The sequence below is a fragment of the Chelonia mydas genome, chromosome 6 (genome assembly GCF_015237465.2).
Source record: "Chelonia mydas isolate rCheMyd1 chromosome 6, rCheMyd1.pri.v2, whole genome shotgun sequence".
Classification (NCBI taxonomy): domain Eukaryota; kingdom Metazoa; phylum Chordata; order Testudines; family Cheloniidae; genus Chelonia; species Chelonia mydas.
Window position 1 is genome coordinate 43,658,389 of NC_051246.2, and position 12,840 is coordinate 43,671,228.

Consider the following 12,840-nt stretch of genomic DNA (forward strand, 5'->3'; position numbering starts at 1 on the left):
AAAAAGTGGGAATGTGCTAATAAAGTTTGCGGATGATACAAAGCTGGGAGGTATTGCCAATTTAGAGAAGGACAGGGATACCCTACAGGAGGATCTGGATGACCTTGTAAACTGGTGTAATAGTAATAGGATGAAATTTAAGAGTGAGAAGTGTAAGGTCATGCATTTAGGGATTAATAACAAGAATTTTAGTTATAAGCTAGGGACGCATCAATTAGAAGTAACGGAGGAGGAAAAGGACCTTGGAGTATTGGTTGATCATAGGATGACTATGAGCCGCCAATGTGATATGGCTGTGAAAAAAGCTAATGCGGTCTTGGGATGCATCAGGAGAGGTATTTCCAGTAGGGATAAGGAGGTTTTAGTACCATTATACAAAGCACTGGTGAGACCTCACCTGGAATACTGTGTGCAGTTCTGGTCTCCCATGTTTAAGAAGGATGAATTCAAACTGGAACATGTACAGAGAAGGGCTACTAGGATGATCCGAGGAATGGAAAACTTGTCTTATGAAAGGAGACTCAGGGAGCTTGGCTTGTTTAGCTTAACTAAAAGAAGGTTGAGGGGAGATACGATTGCTCTCTATAAATATATCAGAGGGATAAATACCAGAGAGGGAGAGGAATTATTTAAGCTCAGTACCAATGTGGACACAAGAACAAATGGATATAAACTGGCCACTAGGAAATTTAGACTAGAAATTAGACGAAGGTTTCTAACCATCAGAGGAGTGAAGTTTTGGAATAGCCTTCCAAGGGAAGCAGTGGGGGCAAAAGATCTATCTGGCTTTAAGATTAAACTCAATAAGTTTATGGAGGAGATGGTATGATGGGATAACATGGTTTTGGTAATTAAATATTCATAAATAGGCCCAATGGCCTGTGATGGGCTATTAGATGGGGTGAGATCCAAGTTACCCAGGAAAGAATTTTCTGTAGTATCTGGCTGATGAATCTTGCCCATATGCTCAGGGTTTAGCTGATCGCCATATTTGCGGTCGGGAAGGAATTTTCCTCCAGGGCAGATTGGAAGAGGCGTTGGAGGCTTTTCGCCTTCCTCTGTAGCATGGGGCATGGGTCACTTGCTGGAGGATTCTCTGCTCCTTGAAGTCTTTAAACTATGATTTGAGGACTTCAATAGCACAGATATAGGTGTGAGGTTTTTTTTTTTTTTTTTGTAGGAGTGGTGGGTGAAATTCTGTGGCCTGCATTGTGCAGGAGGTCAGACTAGATGATCATAATGGTCCCTTCTGACCTAAATATCTATGAATCTATATGCCTATTAACTATTGATAAATATTAAAGTAGTTAGATTACATTATGGATTAATGTAGATTGCTATAATATTTTTATATCATACCTGCCTGAGTTATACATTCAGAAAATGATTACTGAAAATGGATAATTAGATCAATTTTTTTTCTGAAAACTGGTAAAAATATTAGGCTGTTCAGTCAGCTCTTTGAGGTAGATCTTCTTCTTATGTTTAGTGTTGTATAAATTTAAAACAGTACAAAGGTATTCCCAAATGGAGATTTTCTATTCCAAGTTTCAATTCCAAAGGAACCATTTTAATGGTTTAGTTATAAATCTTTAAGGAAAAAGAGCCATGTAAATGATGACAGCTTTCACAATTGAAATATCTCATTAGCCTTTTTACTACTTCTGGAATAAGTGTGTGCTTCTGTAATACATTTTCTATCAAACTTATACTTAAATGAATGGAACATTTGGAAGTACCAGATAGGTCCAGCCATATGCAAGGAGCATACACACGTCTAATATATCACTCAGTACAACGAAATTTAAATAGTGATCTGAATTCATGGCATTGCTCCAAGAAAATATTTAGGGCAAAAGCTTTCAACAAAATTCATTACAAAACCTGTTGCCCAGAATATCCTACCTTTTTATTGGCCAAGAGGCCGTCTTTAACTGTCTGTTGAAGACCATGTGGGCAGATCCTGATTTCTGAGAGGAAGCAAACCAGTCATTAATAACTGATTGCTCACAACAATACTAAGAAAATTGGCTCCTCTCCTGCTGAGAATATTGACGACTCAAACAAAACTGGTTCCTCTACTACGCCTTCACAGTGAAATCATGGCTGACGGAAAAATCAATTTGCAGCTTTTGAGGAGTACATCACAATGAGTGGGAGAAAACAATTTAGCAAGGAAGTAAACTGACCATCCTTTCAACCACATCAAACTGGCCTAAAATAATTTTGACAGTGGTAGAAGTAGATATTCCAGAAAATAAAGCCACAAAGCCAATGAAAAGGGTTCACAAGAGCAGCAGCAGAGAGTCAGAAGAGGATATTTTGGTAATTCTTTGCGGGATAAAAATACAAGGTCCAGGAAATTCTTTGACTTTCTTTTAGTTTTCCCTGTGAAAGATATCTTCCTACAGTACTCTTAGGTTCTTTCTCAAACACAGGTAGTGAACCATGCTCCTTTACGTAATCACTGGATAAAGAAAGTGGTGCCAGATATTACTGCTTGATTTTAAATGGTCTGGGATTCATTTATCACAGAAAAGCTCACAGATTATATTTTGGCTGTGTTCCTTAAAAGGCACTTTGGATACTATCGTAATAGGAGCCATATACCTCAATATTGGAATCTGGACAAAATACTACCTCATAATAAAAAGACGGAATTACATTTAATAAAGCTCTTCTGATTTATCAGTTGATCTTTCTGTGGTCAGTATTTTCTTAAATTCCTGGCTGCCACTTCATACTAATATTAATTGTACTTTTATGATTGATCTGCAGTCTCACTTTAATTTTTTCTATTGTTTTATTTAGTTGTTTCTTCTCAGAATTCAAGATTTTAAAAATTTCCGGGTGACCATGATTTCACATAATTTCTTTGTTTTGTGCTTTTCCAAAATATTTTGGGTATCAAGATAGTGTCCTTGAAATTACTTAAGTTACCAGTATTCTGATCAGGAGGTAGCAATTCATATATCCTCAAATATTCACGTCTCTTGCTGTCATTCATTTGATGAGGAAGGCAGAAAAGATTAAAGGAATAGAGTGAAAGACCATAAAATAGGATCAAAGGATCATCTTTTGCTTACTTTCACCCACTCACCTGGGACAGGTAAAATTCTCCAATTTGTCAAGGTCATTTTGAATTCTAATTCTATTCTTGAAATTGATTGCAACCCCTCCCAGCTTGGTGTCATCTGCAAATTTTATAAGCATACTCCTAACTCCACTATCTAAAGTAATCAATGAAAATACTGATTAGTACTAGATCCAGAATTGATTCCGGTGGCACCACAGTAGATACACCCTCCCAGTTTGACAGTGAACCACTGACAACTCTTTGACACTTAAGAACATAAGAACGGCCCTACTGGATCAGACCAAAGGCCGATCTAGCCCAGTATCCTGTCTTCCGACAGTGGCCAGTGCCAGGTGCCCCAGGGGGAATGAACAGAGCAGGTAATCATCAAGTGATCCATTCCCTGTCGCCCATTCCCAGCTTCTGGCAAACAGATGCAAGGGACACCATTCCTGCCCATCCTGGTTAATAGCCATTGATGGACCTATCCTCCACGAATTTATCTAGTTCTTTTTTGAACCCTGTTATGGTCTTGGCCTTCACAACAACTTCTGGCAAGGAGTTCCACAGGTTGACTGTGCATTGTGTGAAGAAATACTTCCTTTTATTTGTTTTTAACCTGCTGCCTATTAATTTCATTTGGTGACCCCCTAGTTCTTGTGTTATGAGAAGTAGTAAACAATACTTCCTTATCTACTTTCTCTATTCCAGTCATGATTTTATTGACCTCAATCATACCTCCCCTTAGCCGTCTCTTTTCCAAGCAGAAAAGTTCCAGTCTTATTAATCTGTCCTCATACAGAAGCCATTCCATACCCCTAATCATGTTTGTTGCCCTTTTCTGACCCTTTTCCAATTCCAATATATATATTTTTAAGGTGGGGTGAACACATCTGCACACAGTATTCAAGATGTGGGCATATCATGGATTTATATAGAGGCAACATGATATTTTCTGTCCAGTTATCTATCCCTTTCTTAACTATTCCCAGCATTCTGTTGGGTTTTTGACTGCAGCTGGATATTGAGTGGATGTTTTCAGAGAACTATCCACAATGATGCCAAGATCTCTTTCTTGAGTGGTAACAGCTAATTTAGACCCCATCATTTTATATGTATAGTTGGGATTATGCTTTCCATTGTGCATTACTTTGCATTTATCAACATTAAATTTCATCTGCCATTTTGTTGCCCAGTCACCCAGTTCTGAGACACCCTTTTCAAGCTCTTTGCAGTCTGCCTGGGTCTTAACTATCTTTAGTAATTTTGTATCATCTGCAAGTTTTGCCACCTCACTTGTTTACTCCTTTTTCCAGATCATTTATGAATACGCTGAATAGGACTGGCCCCAGAACAGATCCCTGGGGGACACCACTATTTACCTCTCTCCATTCTGAAAACTGACCATTTATACCTACTCTTTGTTTCCTATCTTTTAAACCAGTTACCAATCCATGACAGCACGTTCCCTCTTATCCCATGGCAGCTTACTTTGCATAAGAGCCTTTGTTGAGGGACCTTGTCAAAGGTTTTCTGAAAATCTAAGGACACTATATCCACTGGATCCCCTTGGTCCACATGTTTGTTGACCCTCTCAAAGAATTCTAGTAGATTGGTGACGCATGATTTCCCTTTACTAAAACCATGTTGACTCTTCCTCAACAAATTATGTTCATCTATATGTTTCAGAGTAACAGCCGTGTTAGTCTGTATTCGCAAAAAGAAAAGGAGGCTTGTGGCACCTTAGAGACTAACCAATTTATCTGAGCATAAGCTTTCGTGAGCTACAGCTCACTTCATCGGATGCATCCGATGAAGTGAGCTGTAGTTCACGAAAGCTTATTCTCAAATAAATTGGTTAGTCTCTAAGGTGCCACAAGTTCATCTATATGTGTGAGAATATTGCTTATTATTATAGTTTCAACCACTTTGCCCGGTACTGAAGTCAGGCTTACAGGCCTGTAATTGCCGGGATCGCCTCTGGAGCCCTTTTTAAAAATTGGCGTCATATTAGCTATCCTCATCTGGTACAGAAGCTGATTTAAATGACAGATTACAGACTACAGCGAGTAGTTCTGCAATTTCACATTTGAGTTTCTTCAGAACTCTTGGGTGAGTACCATCTGGTCCTGATGACTTATTTCTGTTTAATTTATCAGTTTGTTCCAAAACTTCCTCTAATGATACCTCAATCTGGGACAGTTCCTCAGATCTGTCACCTAAAAAGAATGGCTCAGGTTTGGGAATCTCCCTCACATCCTCAGCTGTGAAGACCGATGCAAAGAATTAATTTAGTGTCTCCGCAATGGCTTTATCATCCTTGAGCGTTCCTTTAGCATCTCGATCATCTAGTGGCCCCACTGGTTGTTTAGCAGGCTTTCTGCTTCTGATGTACTTAAAAAATAAATATGCTATTACTTTTTGAGTCTTTGGCTAACTGTTCCTCAACTTCTTTACTGGCCTTCCTAATTGTATTTTTACACTTCATTTGCCAGTGTTTATGCTCCTTTCTATTTTCCTCACTAGGACTGAGCTTCCACTTTTTAAAGGATGCCTTTTTGCCTCTCACTGCTTCTGTTACTTTGTGGTTTAGCCATGGTGGCTCTTTTTTGGTTCTCTTGTTGTTTTGTAATTTGGGGTATACATTTAAGTTGAGCCTCTCTTATGGTGTGTTTCCCTGCAGCTTGCAGAGCCACTTTTGACACTGTACCCTTTAATTTCTGTTTAACTAACCTCCTCGTTTTTGTGTAGTTCCCCTTTCTGAAATTAAATGCTACAGTTCTGGGCCACTGTGATGTTTTTCCTGCCACAGGAATATTACATTTAATTATATTATGGTCACAATTACCAAGCGGTCCAGCTATATTCACCTCTTCAACCAGATCCTGTGCTCCACATAGGACTAACTCAAGAATTGCCTCTCTCCTCTAGTAGGTTCCAGGACCAGCTGCTCCAAGAAGCAGTCGTTTAAGGTGTCAAGAAACTTTATCTCTGTATCCTGTCCTGAGGTGACATGTACCCAGTAAATATGTACATAATTGAAATCCCCCATTATTACTGAGTTTTTTATTTTCATAGCATCTCTAAACTCCCTGAGCATTTCAGTGTCACTATTACCATTCTGGTCAGGTGGTAGGTAATATATCCCTTTCGCTATATTCTTATTATTAGAGCATGGAATTTATATCCATAGAAATTTTATGGTACAGTTTGATTCATTTATAATTTCTATTTCATTTGATTATACGCTTTCTTTCACATACAATGTCACTCCCCCACAAGCATGACCTGTTCTGCCCTTCTGATATATTTCGTACCCTGGTATTACTGTATCCCACTGAAAAAAGAACGAGGAGTACTTGTGGCACCTTAGAGTAACACATTTATTTGGGCATAAGCTTTCATGGGCTAAAACCCACTTCATCGGATGCATGCAGTGGAAAATACAGTAGGGAGATATATAGATATATATACATACACCAAGAACATGAAAAAAGGTGTTGCCATACCAACTCTAATGAGACTAATCAATTAAGGTGGGCTATTAGCAGCAGGAGAAAAAAAAAACTTTTGTAGCGATAATCAGGATGGCCCATTTCAATCAGTTGACAAGAAGGTGCGAGTAACAGTAGGGGAAAAGTTAGCATGGGGAAATAGTTTTTAGTTTGTGTAATGACTCATCCACTCCCAGTCTTTATTCAAGTCTAATTTAATGGTGTCCAGTTTGCAAATTAATTCCAGTTCTGCAGTTTCTCATTGGAGTCTGTTTTTGAAGTTTTTTCGTTGAAGAATTGCGACTTTTAGGTCTGTAATTGAGTGTCCAGGGAGGTTGAAGTGTTCGCCGACTGGTTTTTGAATGTTATAATTCTTGATGTCTGATTTGTGTCCATTTATTCTTTTGTGCAGAAACTGTCTGGTTTGGCCAATGTACATGGCAGAAGGGCATTGCTGGCACATGATGGCATATATCACATTGGCAGATGTGCAGGTGAATGAGCCCTTGATGGTGTGGCTGATGTGATTAGGCCCTATGATGGTGTCCCTTGAATAGATATGTGGACAGGGTTGGCCACGGGCTTTGTTGCAAGGACAGGTTCCTGGGTTAGCGGTTCTGTTGTGTGGTTGCTGGTGAGTATTTGCTTCAGGTTGGGGTGCTGTCTGTAAGCGAGGACTGGCCTGTCTCTCAAGATCTGTGAGAGTGAGGGATCGTCCTTCAGGATAGGTTGTAGATCCTTGATGATCCGCTGGAGAGGTTTTAGTTCGGGGCTGTAGGTGACTGCTAGTGGTGTTCTGTTATTTTCTTTGTTGGACCTGTCCTGCAGTAGGTGACTTCTGGGTACTCTTCGGGCTCTATCAATCTGTTTCTTCACTTCAGTAGGTGGGTACTGTAGTTGTAAGAATGCTTGATAGAGATCCTGTGGGTGTTTGTCTCTGTCTGAGGGATTGGAGCAAATGCGATGTATCAGAGCTTGGCTGTAACAATGGATTGTGTGGTGTGGTTTGGATGAAAGCTGGAGGCATGTAGGTAAATACAGCAGTCAGTAGGCTTCCGGTATTGGATGGTGTTTATGTGACCATCACTTATTAGCACTGTAGTGTCCAGGAAGTGGATCTCTTGTGTGGACTGATCCAGGCTGAGGCTGATGGTGGGATGGAAATTGTTGAAATCATGGTGGAATTCCTCAAGGGCTTCTTTTCCATGGGTCCAGATGATAAAGATGTCATCAATGTTGCGCAAGTAAAGTAGGGGCGTTAGGGGACGAGAGCTGAGGAAGCGTTGTTCTAAATCAGCCATAAAAATGTTGGCATACTGTGGGGCCATGCGTGCACCAATAGCAGTGCCGCTGACTTGAAAATATACATTGTTCCCAAATGTGAAACAGTTGTGGGTGAGGACAAAGTCACGAAGTTCAGCCACCAGGTTTGCCGTGACATTATCGGGGATACTGTTCCTGACAGCTTGTAGTCCATCTTTGTGTGGAATGTTGGTGTAGAGAGCTTCTACATCCACAGTGGCCAGGATGGCGTTTTTGGGAAGATCACCAATGGATTGTAGTTTCCTCAGGAAGTCAGTCGTGTCTCGAAGATAGCTCATAGTGCTGGTAGCGTAGGGCCTGAGAAGAGAGAATCCTACACCATCACGGGCTTGTTCACCTGCACATCTGCCAATGTCATATATGCCATCATGTGCCAGCAATGCCCCTCTGCCACGTACATTGACCAAACCAGACAGTTTCTGCACAAAAGAATAAATGGACACAAATCAGACATCAAGAATTATAACATTCAAAACCAGTCGGCGAACACTTCAACCTCCCTGGACACTCAATTACAGACCTAAAAGTCGCAATTCTTCAACGAAAAAACTTCAAAAACAGACTCCAGTGAGAAACTGCAGAACTGGAATTAATTTGCAAACTGGACACCATTAAATTAGGCTTGAATAAAGACTGGGAGTGGATGAGTCATTACACAAACTAAAAACTATTTCCCCATGCTAACTTTTCCCCTACTGTTACTCGCACCTTCTTGTCAACTGATTGAAATGGGCCATCCTGATTATCGCTACAAAAGTTTTTTTTTCCTCCTGCTGCTAATAGCCCACCTTAATTGACTGGTCTCATTAGAGTTGGTATGGCAACACCCATTTTTTCATGTTCTCTGTATATATCTTCCTACTGTATTTTGCACTGCATGCATCTGATGAAGTGGGTTTTAGCCCACGAAAGCTTATGCCCAAATAAATTTGTTAGTCTCTAAGGTGCCACAAGTACTCCTTGTTATTTTTGCTGATAGAGACTAACATGGCTACCACTCTGAAAACTGTATCCCATTGATTATCCTCATTCCACGAAGTTTCTGTGATGCCTTTTATATCAATAGCCTTGTTAATACGAGGCACTCTAGTTCACCCATTTTATTATTTAGACTTCTAGCATTGGTATATAAGCACTTTATAAACTTGTCTCCTTTTAGCTGTCTGCCATTACACGATGTAATTGAATGGGACTCTTTTTTGACTGTTTCTGATCAGACTCTACCGGTATTTTATCATTTTCCATCCTCTCATCCTCACTAGGATATCCTCTATTAATAGATCCTCCGCTAAGGGACGTCTGAACCATGTGCTCCTCCGCACCTGTTGGCTTTCCCCCAGCCCTTAGTTTAAAACTGCTCTACGACCTTTTTAATGTTAAGTGCCAGGAATCTGGTTCCATTTTGGTTTAGGTGGAGCCCATAATTCCTGTATAGGCTCCCCCTTTCCCAAAAGTTTACCCAGTTCCTAATAAATCTAAACACCTCCTCCCTTCACCATGGTCTCATCCACGCATTGAGACTCTGCAGTTCTGCCCGTCTAATTGGCCCTGCGCGTGGAACTGGGAGCACCTCAGAGAATGCTACCATGGAGGTCCTGGACTTCAATCTCTACCCAGCAGCCTAAATTTGGCCTCCAGGACCTCTCTCCTATCCTTCCCTATGTCACTGGTACCTACATGTACCACAACCACCGGCTCCTCCCCATCACTACACATAAGTCTATCTAGATGTCTCGAGAGATCCGCAACCTTCGCACCAGGCAGGCAAATCACCATGCAGTTCTCCCAGTCATCGCAAACCCAGCTATCTATGTTTCTAATGATAAAATCGACTATTACTAATACCTGTCTCTTTCTAATAGCTGGAGTTCCCTCCCCCGGAGAGATATCCTCAGTGCGAGAGGATACCACAACATCATCTGGAAGGAGGGTCCCAACTATGGGATTGTTTCCCTCTGCTCCAGTTAGATGCTCTCCTTCCCTGGGACTTTCACCCTCCTCCTCCTTTGATAATATTGTATTATAATACAATAATCACACTTTAGTGCTTTTCAGCAATGCATCTCAACACTTTTTAGGAATATTAATTCTCACAAAACCTTTGTCAAATAACTGAGTTATATCCATTTTACAGAGGCTTAACTGCCCAGTGGAACTAAGGAGTTTGACAGCCATTCCTTGTTTCTGTCCTCTACATATCTGTAAAATTGATCTGCAACATGCAAAACTGATTCAAGAATGTATGCATATAATAAAAACATGTATCACCTAAGAATCTTAGTTGGCTTTATAAACTTAGGAACACTTTACTAACATTTCACTCCTTGACAGGATTTTGGGGGAAGGACAAGGGTAAGTTCCTGGGTATAATTTGAGGACAAGAGCTTTTGATGGAGCTTATTTTCCTTTTCATTGTCAGCTGGTTGAGATAAATTATTACTTCCTTTACACTGTTGAGGGCAGCTGGAGTTAGTTGGCATTTATGTTACTATGCAGTTATTGTAAGTTTAATTATTGTCCAGGTGCTCAGAGCTTTGTATGCAGTCTCTTTTTTTAATGTTAAATCTAAATAAAGTAAACAAACAAGTAACTTTACTCCTACTGACTTTGCACACACATGCATACACATACACGGAGTTGCCCACTCTCCTGATTTTATTACAAGTCTTGTATTTAGTACATTTCTTAAAGCCCAGGATCCTGAAGTCAGTTACTGAAAATTTCATTTTTCATTTTTTTTTTAAAAGGCATGCTTCTAGCCCTCATGGTTGTGAAGAAAATTCAGAAAATGTGAACTCTAAAGAACAGAAGGCAAATTAAAGATTCAAAATGTATGAATTCTCAAAATCTCACTTTTAAGCCTCTCTTTCAAGATTTTGGGGGACTGCCTCATGATTTCTAAATGCTTAGTGTAGGCCACATTGCAGAGAAACATATGAAGAGAATAAAAAATTAAAGTAATAAACTTTTAGCACCTAGAGTGCTTTTCATCAGCAAAGTGCCTGTCATCCAGGCCAGGGTTCCCATGTTATAGTATATTAACTAGTGCTGTGTCCAGTATAGTTCGTGTAATTAGAGAGAGAGAGAGAGAGAGAGAGATCGATCTATATCTATAGATATATTTATATAAATAAATGGGCCATATGTTCCTGCAGCTTGTGTGCTGTGCAAAAAGTGAACAGCACCAAAACATATTTCAAACACAGCCACATATCACAACCCAGATCTGCAAACATAAAAGTGTATTCCTGGGTTGTTCGTGGGACATTTCCAGCTCCTTCTGCACATTTGCAAGAATCAACCAAGTCAACCAGTATTAAACAACATATGCTATAAACTAGCATAACCTAGTATAGGTTATACAATACTCAGAACATATTAAAGCATAATATAGTACATTTTCCCTGCCTCATTTTCCACAGAGTTCAGCTCCTTCGGCACTTTGAGAGCTGCCAAGTTAAAACCTGGGCTGTATTGGAAGCTAATAGAGATCACCAGTTCAACCACCATACTACTATAACGCAGGTGACCATATCAGTGGTCTTTAAGAGCTTTAAAGGTAAGACTACACTGCAATTAAAACCCCACGGATGGCCTATGACAGCTGTTTCAGGCTTACGGGTCTCTGGTTAAGGGGCTGTTGAACTGCAATGTAGACATCATGGCCTGGGCTGCAGCCCAAGCTCTATGGTCCTGCAAAGTGGGAAGATCCCAGAGCTCAGACTGGAGCCCAAGCCAAGATGTCTACACTGCAATTAAACAGCCCCTTAGCCCGAGTCATCTGGCACCGGACAGCCACGTGTTTTTAATTGCAGTGTAGACATACCCTAGACTTACACAAATGCTAGTTTTACAAATACTAACAGGGTCAAGTGATTTAAATCACAGGATTTTAATTATTTGTATTAGCGAAAAAAAAATCTTGATTTCAATAATTAATTTAAATTGTATTTTCCATTTCTACTTACTTATTTTCCCAAAGAAAGGTTAATTCTCACTGGTTGGTATAAGTATTAAAACATATTGATTTAATTTTTTACAACTAAGTATATGCTTTACACTAGATTTGGTACTTCTCGTGAAACAGTTGCAAGCACTATAATTATGCATATTTAGTTAAGCAACTATATAGTTCAATATACACTTACTCATCTTAATTACTACATTTGTTTTTATTATGTTAGGAAATGGTAAATGATATATTTCTTATTTACAAGATGATCAACTTTTTGCTCACGATTTAAATCAAACTGCTTTTGGAGCGAAACTGGAATTCAATTAAAAATACGCAATCCAGCATTTGTAATTTTTTTATTGGTGCAATGAAACTACTAGATTTTCTCCCCTGCATTTTCCAACTGTTGAAATCTACACTAGAAGCTACACTCTAAAGAATGCTAGATGACACTGATGAATAGATTGGAAAAATACTTCTGCTAAGCTGAAACCAAAAGTAATTAAGGAAAAATCTTTTCTGCACAAAAGAGACTGAAAATAGATATTTGAAAAAAAAAACACCTACATTCACTCCATTATACACACTGAAAATTATATAGCTATGCAGTACATGCATCTTGCTTTATTTATAAAGCTTGACCTCAAAAGTTATAGATGCTCTCCCCTCTGATTCTGTAGACAAAAAGCAGATTTTAAACTCATTACTTGAAGTTTGAGGACTCATTTGACACTTTTTTATTTAATTGACTTTAATAGAATATAACAAGTTTAGGCCTTAACACAGAGTGTTGTAAATTAAAATTTAATTTTAAACAGGTTAGTTTTTTAAAAAACTCAATTTAAATTTAAAAAAAAAGTCATACATTTTGAAAATACTGACTTTTTAAAAAAAAAACAACAACTTTTTTGTTCACTCTGATCATTTTGACTTCAATTACTTACATTTAATTTTACCCAATGAATGTGTGTATAAATTCTACTCTCAATATA

At 39.1% G+C, this 12,840-nt stretch overlaps 1 protein-coding gene across 7 annotated transcripts in view; it reads right to left on the reverse strand.

Annotated features, from left to right (window-relative positions):
- The window catches only part of DNAJC24 (DnaJ heat shock protein family (Hsp40) member C24), a 66,543-nt gene that overhangs the window by 25,429 nt on the left and 28,274 nt on the right, over nt 1-12,840 (reverse strand). The gene's annotated exons all lie outside the window — the stretch shown is intronic.